The sequence below is a fragment of the Triticum urartu genome, chromosome 5A (assembly GCF_056163025.1).
Source record: "Triticum urartu cultivar PI428250 chromosome 5A, HENAU_Tu73, whole genome shotgun sequence".
NCBI classification, from domain to species: Eukaryota; Viridiplantae; Streptophyta; class Magnoliopsida; order Poales; family Poaceae; genus Triticum; species Triticum urartu.
In genome coordinates this window covers 108,372,765-108,389,122 of record NC_141877.1, presented here as the reverse complement: position 1 = coordinate 108,389,122, position 16,358 = coordinate 108,372,765, and the positions used below count along the sequence as shown (strand labels likewise).

The 16,358-nt window shown below is 42.8% G+C and overlaps 1 long non-coding RNA gene across 2 annotated transcripts; it reads left to right on the top strand.

The window, feature by feature from the left end:
- Positions 1–7,321: 7,321 nt before the first annotated feature.
- On the top strand, positions 7,322–11,613 carry LOC125531118 (uncharacterized). Of its 2 annotated transcripts, XR_007293111.2 has the most exons (6): positions 7,322–7,744; positions 8,109–8,156; positions 8,392–8,582; positions 8,700–8,814; positions 8,985–9,192; positions 11,208–11,613. It is a non-coding gene; the product is annotated as an uncharacterized LOC125531118 (long non-coding RNA). The 2 variants fall into 2 exon arrangements; XR_007293109.2 differs by lacking the exon at positions 8,109–8,156 and having other exon boundaries at positions 7,324–7,744.
- The last annotated feature ends 4,745 nt before the right edge of the window (positions 11,614–16,358 follow it).

Here is a 16,358-nt window from a genome sequence, read left to right as displayed (position 1 = left end):
GTTTTTTTTGTATATTTTTTTCGTCCCCTCCTCCCACTTCATCAGGTTATTTTCGCATCACCCTCTCACACAATGAAAGAAATCTGAAAAGATCAGAACTTTCCATACTGGCGCAAGTTATTTGGTAATGTAGAATCAATCACGAACAATCTCTAAAGATCAAATCTAAATTAATTAACCTTACCTGAAATCACTCAATCACATTAATTAGAAAACAAATAATTGATTTTCAGAAAAGTCGCTCAATCACATTAACCTTACCTTAACTCACGGATGGTAATCAATCTTCAAACAAAGGAAACAATACATCGAGGGAGCAGTAAATAAACTCCCTTTCTTATGACATGTATATGATCTTCCCTTCCCTCTCCGTTGTCGAGCGTTCTTGATTCTCGAGGCCGATGCTTGGGCTGCGTCACTGGGTCGCGACGGTGCCGGGGGACGAGGACGGCGAGGCCGGGTGCCGCGGCACCGCGTTGGCCGCGGCCGTGAAGGGGGCGAAGAAGGGCGGCTTCCCTGGCCCTAGGAGTTGGTGCGATGGAAGCGGCACTTGAAGGATCTGGCGTGGGTGGCCGGCACGCAGACGCACTTGGAAGCGGGCTCGTGGCGTGCGCTGGACGGCGTCGATGCCGACCCGTGCCACCTCCTCCACGTATTCTTGGAGCTGTGGCTGACCCATTTACATGAAATTAATTTCCTCAGTTGTGGCGGCAAATATAATACACATAATCCATATTGTTATGCACTAGCGTGTGTGTGTGAAATAGATGGATTATGGTCGCGTATCCAATAAGATGGATATGTGTGTGTGTTAGAGAGAGAGGGGAGAGGGGGAGAGAGAGTAAGGAAGAGGGAGGGAGAGAGAGTGTGTGTGAGAATTTGATGGTAAAAAAGGTCGTCAATGTCACTTGATATGTATGAATATATTAATATTGAACTCTTAAAGTTAATGTGACCCCGTTACAACGCACGGGCGTTCTTCTAGTCTCATGTAGTGTGCGCGCTTGCTCGCAGACGGGTGGGGCTGGGATGCGGGAGTAGCCCACGCGCCAGTGCCATGGGTAGGTTGGGAGAGGGGAGTCTGCGGCTCTGCGCTTGCGACTGCGAGCATATCCTCCTCGGTAGGCGCGCGGGGAGGATGATGCCGATGACGAAAGCCGGTCGTTGCTTTGGCTGGCAACTTGGCAATGCATGACCGGGCCGGATGCATGCATGGACGGATGGATGGGTTTGATGGATCAATCGGGATCAATATGCTTCGAAGGTGATAAATCATGCATTCTTGTGTTTGATTTGAAGTACTACCGTTTGACAGTCACCTTTATTTTTATATTTTCCAAACTTACAGTGAAAACTAAGGGGCTGTATGGTTCTAAGATTAGCATTGCCATACCTTATCATACATTTTTGTCAAGCTCGCCTAAGGTTAGTTCATCAAAATAAGAGCCACAAGTTGGCAAGCCTAAGGAAATCTTGCCATACTTTTTGTGTGTATGCCATGTGGGGTTCAAGTGTGGCTTGCCTAAGGTGTGGCATGAACCAAACACTCACCTAAGTTGATCAAACTTGCCTAACCTTAGTTGTGGCAATCTTTGGCTGAGTTAGTCACAAACCAAACAGCCTCTAAATACGCCTACATGTAGTATAAAAAGATGGATACGTCCGGTGGCGAGAATATGCAGAGGTGCCGAACAGTGCGTTCTAGCAAGGTACAGCTTGTACGATGCAAATTGATGGCCACCATGTTGTGGCCTCGATTATCCCTCCGCGATTCCATTTGCCTGGTAACGAATGAAAAGCTACGTACGCATGACTTGAAAAACATCACAAACAATTCTCAGTCGTTTCTCAAATCAAACGGCCATTCTGACCAAGATGCATGCCTGCCCTGGTAACCGTATACCTACGTACGTGCTCCAACCACCCAGCTGCAGCGCGCGTCCCTGGTTAAGGCTGCAGGTCCAGAGATTCCACTGCGGTGGCAGAGCTGCTGCGCGCGGATGCCGCCGCATGGCATGGCGCCAAACGACCGGGCCGGGCTTGAGCGCGCGTGGATGCATGGACAGACCCATCCACGGTGCACACGACCGCGGTGGTATCTTGTACGAGCAGGAGCAGCCATCATGCACGGAGCGATGCACTGCCAACGCATGCACTTCGAATTGCCAGCGTTCCTTCATGCATATACTGATTTTTGCCTCTTCATATTTACTACGCCTAGCAAGGTAAATACGTGTCTTGGATGTCCGTTTCTCACCCGACGACCACTACACTGGCCTTGTATCTTTGCCCATATGTACGTTGCTACTGGTATATGGATGATCTCTTGTACCTGCGAGCTCCTGCACATCCCAGACCGACCTGACCTGCCGTGGCACGGCATTGGCGTGCCTGAACTGGCAGACAAAACCTGCTCCTACCAAAGCCTGGACAGCCCAGCGCGACCTGCATGCACGCAATGCAAATGACGCCAGCAGGAGGGCACAAAGCAAGACAAGGGCATCGTGAGGCCATCAGCTCGCGCGCGCGATGGCCTCTTCCCTCCCAAAAGACAGCCGGGACTATACCTGGCCAAACCTCGGGCCGGGTGGGCCTAGCCAAGCCCGAAGCAAAAAACCTAGGCCCGGCCCCGGCCCAAACGCGTAAAAGCGGGCTAGGCCCCTTCAGAAAAGCGCAAAAACAACGGGCCCGGACCCGGCCTGGCCCGGCCATCACGCTCAAAATCTAGGCCCGAGTCCGGCCCGGGAGCAGCGTCGTGTCGGGCTTCCCATGGCCAGGACTAGTGGGGACTACTACTAGTACTTCCGTAGTTCTACCCAATGATCGATCAGAATGTATAGGAGATTAGACATGCCTCAAAAAAAAGGAGATTAGACATGCCTCTCCTAGCCGGAAAGTATGAGATGATACTAGTCCTTACATCCTACCATGATACCAACTTGTAAAATGCAAATTTAAACATATCAGAATTGTCTAGCCCGGTAGAAAGACACCTCCTGTCTCCCATGCCTCCCGGGTCGCACGTGCGTGAGACTCCAGAGGCCCCCCTAACCCTAGTTCAGCAGCCCCTAGATCCAATTCCCCGACCGATGGCGCTGGCGGTGGCAGCTGCACTCGGCCGACGAAGACGGCGGGTGCTGGCTGCGTCCCACCGATAACCCCCCTTCATGCAGAGTGGGACTTCTCCGGGGTAGCCATGGTGGTGGGGAGGCAGTGGCGCCTTTCGGTTGGTGGTCACTGGAGGACAGTGGAGAGCGCGACGGAGCGGCGCATCCGGGCGAGGTGCGCAGCAGGGTGGTGGAGGTGGGTGGTGCGCCGGCTCTGACGGTGGCGGCGGCGCAAGCTCAGCAATGGAGGCGGCGACGCCGAGGAGATCCTGGCGGGCAGCGGGAGACCGGGCGCCTCCGTGAGAGGGGCGTGCGGTGATGCCTCGGAGGTGTTGGCGCGGGATTGATCGGAGGTGCAGGTCAAATCTGATCTGGTGGCAGTCCCCTGGTGCGGGTGAAGGCCGATCTGGTAGATCTGGCCTTGCACGACATGGTTGGATGTTGTCTACATCATGTCATTATTCTTATTGCATTACTCCGTTTCTCCATGAACTTAATACACTAGATGCATGCTGGGTAGCGGTCGACGTGTGGGGTAATAGTAGTAGATGCATGCAGGAGTCGGTCTACTAATCTTGGACGTGATGCCTATATAATGATCATTGCCTGGATATCATCATGATTATTTGAAGTTCTATCAATTGCCCAACAGTAATTTGTTTACCCACTGTATGCTATTTTTCTCGAGAGAAGCCACTAGTGAAATCTACGGCCCCGGGTCTCTTCTTTATTATATTTTCCTTCACGATCTATTTTTATTTGCTTTTATTTTCAAATCTATTAATTCAAAAACACAAAAATACCTTGCTGCAATTTTTATTTTATCTCGCGTTCCCGCGAGATCTATTTATCCAATCTACTACAATTTTACCTATCTTTTAACCCGTGAGGGATTGGCAACCCCTCTCTTACGTCGGGTTGTAAGTATTTGTTCTTTGTGTGCAGGAGTTGTTTACGTGGTGTTGCGTGGTTCGCCCACTGGTTCGATAATCTTGGTCTCATCACTGAGGGAAATACTTACCATAGATGTGCTGCATCATCCCTTCCTCTTTGGGGAAATATCGACGTAGTTCAAGCCGCATCATCACTGCCAAGTGCCAGTTGCAGTTTTCTCCTTGTTTTTGGTTTTCCAAATTTTTTTATCAAATGGAGTTTAAACTCTATGAATATTTTTGACAATTTTTTCTGGACAAGAGAAACCCTACAAGCTTCAAGAGGAGACCAGACGAGAAGCGAGGAGATGGTAAGGCAACATGACACACCCAGGGGGTAGGCGCGCCTTGATGCCTTATGGGCCCCTCGTGGCTTCGTCTGACATAATTTCACCTCTATAAATTCTCCAAAATCGAGAAACCAACACAGAGCCACCCCAAACACTTTTTTCACCGCTCCAAGTTTCTGTTCTTCCGCGATCCTATCCGGAGGCCTTTTTCGGTACTCTGCCGGAGGGGGAATCGATCACTGAGGGCTTCTACATCATCCTTGTTGCCTTCTGATGATGCGTGAGTAGTAGACCTACGGGTCCATAGATAGTAGCTAGATGGCTTCTTCTCTCTCTTTGATCTTCAATACAATGTTCTCTTTGATGTTCTTGGAGTTCTATTTGATGTAATCTTCTTTTGCGGTGTGTTTTTGAGATCTGATGAATTGCGGGTTTATGATCATATTATTCATGAGTACTAATTGAGTCTTTTCTGAATTATTTCATGCATGATTATTATAGCTTTATATTTCTCTCCGGTCTATACGTTTGGTTTGGCCAACTAGATTGATTTATCTTGCAATGGAAGAGGTGTTTTGTGATGGGTTCAATCTTGCGGTGCTTAATCCCAGTGGCAGAAAGGGACATGACACATATTTGTATTGTTGCCATTATGGATAAAAAGATGAGGTTTATTCATATTGCTTGGATTTACTCTGTCTACAACATGTCATCTTGCTTAAGGCATTACTCTATTTTTATTAACTTAATTAATACCCTAGATGCATGCTGGATAGTGGTCAATGGGTGGAGTAATAGTAGTAGATGAAGGTAGGAGTCGGTCTACTTGTCTCGGACGTGATGCCTATATACATGATCATTTCCTTGAATATCGTCATAACTATCCGCTTTCCTATCAATTGCTCAACGGTAATTTGTTCACCACCATATGTTATGTGCTCGGGAGAGAAGCCTCTAGTGAAAACTATGGCACCTGGGTATACTTTTATCATAAATAAAAACACAAAAATACCTTGCCGCACTTCTATTTATTTTATTTTGTTTTGCAATTTATCTCTTTACGTGCCACTACGAGATTTGATCCTTGTAAATAACCGACGAGGGGATTGACAATCCCCTTGTTTGCATTGGGTGTAAGTATTTATTTTTGTGTGTGCAGGTCCTGCTAATGAGGTTTTGTGTGGTTCTCCTACTGGATTGATAATCTTGGTTCTTAACTAAGAAAAATACTTATCTCTACTATACTGATTCATTCTTTCCTCTTCGATGAAATCCCAACACAACTCAGAAGTATAACGTATTGATACACATCATTGATAATGCCCAAGAACTATACTTATTCATAAACACAGAAAATACCATCATACATAATTGCCTCTAGAGCATATCTCCAACACAGGCTACCCGTACGTTTGAGGCGAATATGTGGGATTTAGCTGTAGATGCTCTTACTCACTGTTGCTTGTATTTTGTGGATCAGAAGATGGAATTGTTGTTTAATATGTGTGTGTAACTCATGGGTTGTAGGTTTGCTTCTTGCTTGGTGGTGTAAGTTGAATACACATATTGGACTTCTAGTTGTAGAAAAAGAAAACTTATATGTGTATATGCCTCCAGCCGTTGTAAATTTAATGATGTTAGGGTAACTTCAATGCCGCCCATTGAAATGGCCTGAAACGGCGGAACAACCTTGTTCAGAGGCTTTTTGCCATCCAACACCATGCATCAAATGTTAACGGCCGGCCTGAATTCCTAGGAAGCAAACTAGGGAAGTTTGGGATGTCTAGACGTGTGCTACGTTGGCATCTGACTACAGTGTCCCAACCAAGGCCACTGTTGCATGTTCCGCTCCAAAACCCTCACCAGACATTCATGACACTACCGAGCAGATGCATGATAACCCACAAGTATAGGGGATCGCAACAGTTTTCGAGGTTAGAGTATTCAACCCAAATTTATTGATTCGACACAAGGGAGCCAAAGAATATTTTCAAGTATTAGCAGCTGAGTTGTCAATTCAACCACCCCTGGAAACTTAATATCTGTAGCAAGGTATTTAGTAGCAAAGTAATAAAATAATAGTGGTAACGATGGCAAAAGTAACGGTAGCAGTTTTGGTTTTATAATGATTGTAACAGTAGCAACGGAAAAGTAAATAAGCAAAGAACGATATATGAAAAGCTCGTAGGCAATGGATCAGTGATGGATAATTATGTCGGATGCAATCAATCATGCAACAGTTATAACATAGGCTGACACATAACTAACTCCAGTTCATCAATGTAATGTAGGCATGTATTCCGAATATAGTCATACGTGCTTATGGAAAATAACTTGCATGACATCTTTTGTCCTACCCTCCCGTGGCAGCGGGGTCCTATTGGAAACTAAGGGATATTAAGGCCTTCTTTTAATAGAGTACCGGACCAAAGCATTAACACATAGTGACTACATGAACTCCTCAAACTACGGTCATCACCGGTAAGTATCCCGATTATTGTAACTTCGGGGTCAACGGATCATAACACATAATATGGTGACTATAAACTTGCAAGATAGGATCAAGAACTCACATATATTCATGAAAACATAATAGGTTCAGATCTGAAAATCATGGCACTCGGGCCCTAGTGACAAGCATTAAGCATAGCAAACACTACACCACGACACCACAACGGCGACATGCATCTGTTGGTATAGCTGCGCATTTCCGACGCATTGTGTGCCCAAAAGAATGCCGACACAAAAATCATTAAGGTTACTCAACATTTTCAATGATCAGTTGTCGGTAATGTCTAACAGTTTATCAATGTACTATGTGTCAGCATATGTTTTGATGGTCGTTGGATTATGTGTCGCTGATGCTTAACCACAGGAAAAGTGTCGGCGTAGTTCAAGACTGGCCCACTTATTTTCAGCTGCGCGGCACAGGCCCAAACTATCGAGCGGAAAGCGGCGCGAGAGAATGCGATGGCCCAAACATATTCCGGTAAATCTCATACCCCCATCCCCCACATCCCACTTCTCTCGCAGAGTCACGGCACACACATTCAACCTAAACCTAATTCACCGCCGCCGCCGCCACGGACCTGCCCGTCGATCTGCTCACGCCGTCGCTGGTTCCCGCGTCGCCGGCCTCCCTTCCAAAGTCGCTGCCCCCAACCAGCGCGCGCCCGTTGGTCCCCGTGCGCCTGGCCTCCCTTCTCTTATCCAGCAATCAAGGAGCAACAGCACCGTCCGTCGCGCCGAGTAGCAGCAGCATCGTCCACCGGCAAGGAGCAGTAGCGTGCAGCGCCTTCCGGCATAAAGGATCCTCCGCGCCGACTGCTGCTTAGGTGCCACCGACTGTTCTTCTTCCTCCACGCAGACGCCTCTCCCGGTTGATTCCCCTTGCGCCGCCTCCAGATCTCAACAGGTAACTTCTTGTACATTTCTTTAGTGTTTAAAACCCAGTTAGATATGTGCTTTAAAAGCCTAAGCATTCAAAAGACTACAGAAAGAAAGATCTGTCTAGGGTGAAGCCTGAAACAACATCATTCTGCATTTATGAAATTGAAATATGAAGTTTCTCTGTAAAACTGATATTTGTACAAAAATATGGCCCTTTCCTTCATAAGACAGACATTGCCTATAACTACAGATATATGTTTTGCCTGGACACAATATTGCCAAGGTCTCGTCCAATATTAATTGATTTCCTGAGCACAAATGTGTGTCAGCAAAACTAATAGATTCAAGTTAGCAGTTAATTGTTTCTCACCTCCTATATTTGGTTGCAGATGGATCTGTCAGTAAGTTGAAATTCAGTGGAGTTGGTTCGGTATTCGGTACTTTCAGTCAATCACAAGTTGTAGTTATATATGTCAATTACATCCTGATGATAAAATAATAAAAGGACAATGTTTCATAAAGCAAGTGGGAATATGTAAACTGAATGTCGGGTTATCACTTGATCCGACCACTTTAATTAAGTTGCAAAAGCACTAGAATCTATCATAATTCCTAGTTAGATGTCATATTGTGCTGTCTATAATTATTTGATATGACTATTATTTGGAGCAGAAAATATGGCATGTAAAAGAGGAGGAAGAGAACTCCCTGCGTATTATGAACAATCGAGGTCCGCAAATATTGCAGAAAACGAGAGGAAGATGAGAGGTCTTATAAATCTGAAAAAGAATTTAGCATTGGGAGAAAACAGAAGGCAGATTGCGGAAGTAGGTAGCTTATCACAGCCACCCAAGAAAAAAAAGGTACTATACTTTCCTTGTTTACATTTAACACTTCATCTTAAAAGGGCGTGAAATAAGAAGGATTTTAGCATAGGGAGAAATACATCGTTTCACACATATTTCTGCTTTATTGTCTAGTCAATGAACTCCACATGTGAAGATAGAAATGGAGGACATAACCTGCGTTCAGACTACGAAGATGTTGAAGCTCCCAATTACGAACCCATACAGGATGGCTTGGAGGACAGTCAAGGTATTCTCAAATACTTCTGGAGTTTTAGAGCTCATATTCACATCTATATTTAGGCTCGCATGGCTAGAGGCAACAAAATAATTTAAAGTTGACAATGCTACCGGGTATAAATTGTTAGACTGCACCGTTGTCTGTTAAGCATCATGTTCAACAATATGTGTTATTTGCAGGTGAAAATATGAGGAGAACAAGGGGAGGAAGCAAGCTCCCTGCATATTACAAACAATTGAGGCATGCGAATATAGCAGAAAATAGGAGGAAGCTGGAAGCTCTTATAGAACTGAAAAGGAATTTAGCATTGGTAGAAAAGATGAGACATGTTGAGGAAGTAGGAAATTAGCTATGGGAGAAAACAAGAGTCATCATTGCAGAGTTTAGGTATTATTCTCGTCAACTTCCCCCATGAGATGCCAAACTTCTAATTTTTTTGGTGTGCCTCTAGTTTTGCATCAAAGAGATAAATATCAAATTGTGTTAATTTCTGTAGTGTTTGTTATGATAGGTAGCGGAAAAGAGTTGATTCATCAGTTCTGCAGTTGTTCCCTTTCACTACTATGTGTTGTTTCATGCTTGGTTTAAAATGAATGGGGTTTCAATGGGAAAACGGGTGCTTAGTTTGAACAAAACAGTATATAGTGTGTAGCAGCACCCACATTATCATGAAAATAGTATCAAGTTCAGAGCCTTAACCACAGAAACTAGAAAACCAAATTAATTCATCTTATGTTTTAGTACTCCCTTTGTTCAGTTTTGTAAGACGTTTAAGACAGCTGAAATTGAACTGTTTCGGTTGTTGTCTTATAAATGTCTAGAACGTCTTACAAAAGTGAACGGAGGGAGTACATGTTTTCTCATAAATGTATGCTATAGTACGTAAGCACATTCCTTTTAGAAATTATTCCAGCACGATGGCTAGCTGCTAGTATCTGTTTGTTCTTGAGAGAAGCTTAATTCATTCAGTACCACAAAATAGGATTACACTTTGACTCATTGTTTACAGAAGCATAGGTGCTTTAGTATATTGAGTTGATGATATGGTGACTTTGAATCCTACAGCAAAATTAAAAAGAAGTCGATTTTTTGCAACTTCAGAGAAAAGACCAATAACCCTCGAAGGCACATGGTACTTGACATCACTACCTTGGCAGACTTCTGAATGAACACTTTCAAATCACGCAATTTAGTACTGCGATATGGTGTAAGCTGGTCCTTGCACGGGGGAGGACTCAGATGTTTTTCCAATTAAGATAGAAAGCTTGTATTCTCATTTGTCCTGGAAAAGAAGGCATAATGAAAACGGAAGGAAAGAGAGATTTTATATTTATGCGTGGCTTAAAGTAACTAACGGAAGGATAGTACTAAGTTAGTGTAGAATCATAAAATATGTGACATAAGAAATTTGAAAATGATAGAGAGATTATCTCCAAGAGATTATCTCCATAACATGCAGAGCAAGTTTAATTTGCACATCTAGTTGAAGTTTTTATGCTACTCCCTGGAGCTACATCTTCCTTCCCATAAACATTAGTATCATCTTAGTTCCGAGGTTGCTTCACCTTTCCTGATTTAGTGTTTTGCAAAATAGAGTCAAATTTGTCTGTTTGCTCGCGATGGCTCTACCTTCCAGTTTGTTTTTAATGGTGGCATAAAACAAGGAATAATACATACTCCCCCCGTCCCAAAATAAGTGTATCAACTTTGTACTAGCGTTAGTACAAAGTTGTACCAAGGTTAAGACACTTATTTTGGGATGGAGGGAGTATAATGGAAGCTTTCTTAAATTAGTGTTGGTTTAATAGAACTATGTCATTCTAAAGTATGTAAATCTAGAAAAATGCCCACCTTGAGTGCTTTAATAGTTTCTGACTTCGCCATTCTTTTTTCGATCCAAACGGTTGTCACTTTTGGTGTAGATTTCTCTTCAGAAAAATGTCTACTTAATGACGGCAACAATGCCTAGTGTATTTATTTGGTAGTGATGACTGATGACTTCAACCATTTCAAGATAGAAATAATGGCCCACATATAATTGAACTGCCTATAGAACGACTGCCTAATTCAATTGCACAGGAGGTTCTGCTGCTGTAGTTCATTCCTTCTTTTATACCGTCGAAGTCAACAGTTCTATTATGCAAATCCATAAAACAATAAGAACCTTATTCATGATGCCTTACAACAGATTTGATTTGTTATCGGTGAGTGCATAGATTTCTATAGTTGGCCATATGATATGATAGGTGCTACCCAAATTCTGTTGATGTTTTGATGATATCTTTTGTAACCTGTTTGCGGTACATCCTCTACTTTTCAGATCATTAGAATCAAGCGCAACTCACAAATTTGGACAAATTCTCATTTTCTAAGATTGCTCAAACGTGCAAGTTCTTTTGTAGGGACAAAGTGAAGAAAGTACCAAGTCAACCAGTTGATCTAAGATGTTCCAGTGAGGTGGTGATCGCTCTTGTTCATAACATGGTTGACACATTTTGTTCATATGGAAGTTGATGTCAGCTTGGGATTGAAGACTTTGTCTCTTCCATAATATATTGTAGTAGTGTTCAAACATCTGGTGTGTTAGGAACTTGGCCATCATATTGTGCAACAGACCACTGCCTAAATGTTGACTTATGTATCTCCTTACTGGTTTTAACTTGAGTGAAGAAACTAGAATCTTCTATGTATGTTGAATAAATGCATTGATTAATGGTATCTTGTGATGAGTATAAGAATGCAATTGTTTGTATATGTATTGGGTACTGAACATGAGATGAATATTATGAATTTAATTTCATGTTGATATGGTAAATTCGTAATTGTGCTGAAATGTAGACCATGAGAGCAAGTCTGTCGCCAAAAGTTTGGACGTTGCATTGTGTGTTGGCGTAGCATAATGTCAGATGGACCATCGGTATAGAATTGTTTGTCGGTGTAGAATGTCTGTCGGCATAGACCTAACCTATCCCATCATATTTTTTGTCGGAGTAGATTTGTCTGTCGGTGAAGACCTTTCCCGGCAGGACTATAGGCGACAGCACCTTTCTGTCCGGAAAGGTCTTTGCCGACACAAAATGTGTCACCTTAGGTGACATATACCGACAGAATGTTTGACGCTTCTTTGAGTGTCGTGGTGTAGTGAAATTCATAGCAACATCAATCTCAGAACATAATGGATACTAGAGATCAAACCCTAACAAAACTAACTCGATTACATGATAAATCTCATCCAACCCATCACCGTCCAGCAAGCCTACGATGGAATTACTCACGCACGGCGGTGAGCATCATGAAATTGGTGATGGAGGAAGGTTGATGATGACGATGGCGACGGATTCCCCTCTCCGGAGCCCCGAACGAACTCCAGATCAGCCCTCCTGAGAGAGTTTAGGGCTTGGCAGCGGCTCCGTATCGTAAAACGCGATGAATCCTTCTCTCTGATTTTTTTCTCCCCGAACGTGAATATATGGAGTCAGGATGGACGTCGGTGGAGCATCAGGGGGCCCACGAGGCAGGGGCGTGCCCAGGGGGGTAGGTGTGCCCCCACCCTCGTGGATAGGGTGTGGGCCCCCTGACGTTGATTCTTTTGCCAGTATTTTTTATATATTCCAAAAATAATCTTCGTTGATTTTCAGGTCATTCCTAGAACTTTTATTTCTCCACAAAAACAACACCATGGCAATTTTGCTGAAAACAACGTCAGTCCGGGTTAGTTCCATTCAAATCATGCAAGTTAGAGTCCAAAACAAGGGCAAAAGTGTTTGGAAAACTAGATACGACGGAGACGTATCAACTCCCCCAAGCTTAAACCTTTGCTTGTCCTCAAGCAATTCAGTAGACAAACTGAAAGTGATAAAGAAAAACTTTTACAAACTCTGTTTGCTCTTGTTGTTGTAAATATGTAAAGCCAGCATTCAAGTTTTAGCAAAGATTATGAACTAACCATATTCACAATAACATTTAGGTCTCATGTTACTCATATCAATGACATAATCAACTAGCGAGCAATAATAATAAATCTTGGATGACAACACTTTCTCAAAACAATTATAATATGATATAACAAGATGGTATCTCGCTAGCCCTTTCTGAGACCACAAAACATAAATACAGAGCACCTTTAAAAATCAAGGGCTGACTGGAAATTGTAATTCATGGTAAAAGATATCCAGTCAAGTCATACTCAATGTAAACTAACAATAATACATGCAAATGATAGCGGTGCTCTCCAACTGGTGCTTTTTAATAAGAGGATGATGACCCAGCATAAAAGTAAATAGATAGGCCCTTCGTAGAGGGAAGAAGGGATTTGTAGAGGTGCTAGAGCTCGGATTTGAAATAGAGATGAATAATATTTTGAGCGGTATACTTTCATTGTCAACATAACAACCGAGAGATCTCGATATCTTCCATGCTACACACATTATAGGCGGTTCCCAAGCGGAATGGTAAAGTTTATACTCCCCCACCACCAACAAGCATCAATCCATGGCTTGCCCGAAACAACGGGTGCCTCCAACTAACAACAATCCTGGGGGAGTTTTGTTTGCAATTATTTTGATTTGATTTGAGCATGGGACTGGGCATCCCAGTGACTAGCCATTTTCTCGTGAGTGAGCAGCGGAGTCCACTCCTCTTGAGAATAACCCACCTAGCATGGAAGATACAGACAACCCTAGTTGATACATGAGCTATTCGAGCATACAAAACCGAATTTTTGTTTGAAGGTTTAGAGTTTGGCACATACAAATTTACTTGGAACGGCGGGTAGATACTGTATATAGGAAGGTATAGTTGACTCATATGGAATAACTTTTGGGGTTTATGGAATTGGATGCAAAAGCAATATTCCCGCTTAGTACAAGTGAAGGCTAGAAAGATATTGGGAAGCGACCAGCTAGAAAGCGACAACAGTCATGAACATGCATTAAAATTAATCAACACTGAATGCAAGTATGAGTAGGATATAATTCACCATGAACATAAATATCGTGGAGGCTATGTAGATTTTGTTTCAACTACATGCATGAATATTTGCCAAGTCAAGCCATTCGAATCGTTCAAAGGAGGATACCGCCCCATCATACCACATCACAACCATTTTAATAGCATGTTGGCACGCAAGGTAAATCATTATAAACTCCTAGCTAATTAAGAATGACATAAGCAACTATAATCTCTATTTTTTATTGCAAACATGTTTCATTCATAATAGGCTGAATCAGGAACGATAGACTAATCATATTTACAAAAACAAAAGAGGTCGAGTTCATACCAGCTTTTCTCATCTCAACCACTTCATCATATATCGTCATTATTGCCTTTCACTTGCACAACCAAATAGTGTGGATAATAATAATAGTGCACGTGCATTGGACTAAGCTGGAATCTGCAAGCATTCAATACATAGGAGAAGGCAAGGTAATATGGGCTCTTTGTTAGATCAATAATAATGCATATGAGAGCCACTCAACATTTTCATCATGGTCTTCTCCTCTTGACCCCCCAAAGGAAAGAAATAAACTATTTACACGGGAAAGCTCCCAACAAGCAAAATAAGAACGAGAAATCTTTTTGGGTTTTCTTTTTAATTACTACTGCTACAGGCATGGAAAGTAAACTAGCTAAAAGCTACAACTAATTGTTTTTGATTTTTCTTAAGGTTTTTCAAACGCACAAGAAGAAAGCTTAAAAGGAAATTAGACTAGCATGGATGATAGAATGAAAAAGTATGAGCACCGACAATTGGCATGAGTGTGTGAACATGAATGTAATGTCGGTGAGAAATACGTACTCCCCCAAGCTTAGGCTTTTGGCCTAAGTTGGTCTATGCCCAAGGATCAAAGTGGCCCTCTCCGGTATATGGAGGAGTGTCCTCTGGGTGCCACTGGTTGGTGATCTCCTCCAGATCCCACTGATAAACAAACTGACGGTAAGGATCAAGTGGTGGCTCCGGCTCAGGCTCTGCAACTGACATCTGGCCTCGGTACGCATGAATGGCCTCAGGCAAAATGAGGTGCGTGCCTGAAAATATGTTAAACAAAGAGGGCGCATGCAAGGTAATAATCTCACAATAATTTTTATCGAAAGTCAATTTATATTTAAGTATCTTCTTCTTATCCTTAACAATAAATTCATGTGCTACCATAATCTTATAATCTAAAACAATAGGAGGCAGCAACTTTTTCTCTTTTTCATAATGCCTGATAGGTATGTTAAAGTGTGAAGCAAGGCGCGAGGCAAAGATGCCTCTGAGGATGGGGCCCTTTGTATGGTTTAGATTTAACCGTTTAGCAACAATAGCGCCTAAACTGAAGGTAGTATCACGAAACAAGGCATGGCGCAAAATAACAATATCAGGAGCACTAAGGTTTCCATAGTTCACACGACCAATTAAGCATCTACTAGCAAATATTGCAAAGTAACACAGAACAGGAAAATGTATGCTAGTGATTCTTACATCAGAAACTTTCCTCGTTTCTCCTACAACAATGATATCAATAAACCCTTCCACATCGTTACGATGCGGTTCCTCTACGCTGCCCGCAAAGGGTATCATACAGACCCGGCAGAAATCAAATTGTGACATCTCCTTAAACTCATCATATAAATAAAAATCCACCGAAGGTGGCGATCTTCTAGCATGGAAATGAAAATTTTGCACAAAAATATTGGTGAGTAAGAGATACTGTTCACGTTGGTCGTGGAGGAAGTCGGTGAGGCCTGCATTCTCAGCCAAATAATAAAAATCTTCATAAAACCGACTTCTCTCAAGAACTCATCACAAGGCTATTCACACGGTCGAACTTCCACAATACGAAGGAGATTATACTTGGGCTTCTTGTTCTCTTCACTTTGCTTATCCTTCGAGCTTCAGCTCGATGAGCCCCTCAAAAATCTCTTCATCTTTTTCTGAAAATTTCTGAAATTTTTAGTAACTTAAAATAAAAGTGAACCAAACTCAATAAGATTGATAGCAACTATGCCTACAAGTGCCTAGAGGCCATATCATGCATTAAAACTACTTTTGACCACATAAATTTGACATGCAAGCTCAAGAACAGGGTCACCTAAGCAGCAAAAATTTGCAATAAATAAAGCACTAGAACAAAAACTAATTGGACCATTAGAGGAGTCACATACCGAAGAACAATCCCCCAAAGCAGTTTTGTGAATGGAGCTTTGAGCAAGGAGATCGAAAATGGCAACAAGATGAGCTAGAACTCGGGTTTGAGCTGGTGAGTGATTTTTTCTGGAGCAAGACGAAGTGTGTGGGTGCAAGGATAAGTGGAGGGGACCCACGTGGGGTCCATGAGGCAGGGGGGCGCGCCCAGGGGGGTAGGGCGCACCCTCCACCCTCATGGGCACGTGGTGGGTCGCCCTGGTGTGTTCTCAGTGCCAGATATTCTCAAATATTCTAGAAAAAATCATATTAAATTTTCAAGGCATTTGGAGAACTTTTATTTTCGGGGTATTTTTTATTGCAAGGTTAATTCAGAAAACAGACAGAAAATACTATTTTTACTTTATTTAAACTAAATAATAGAAAG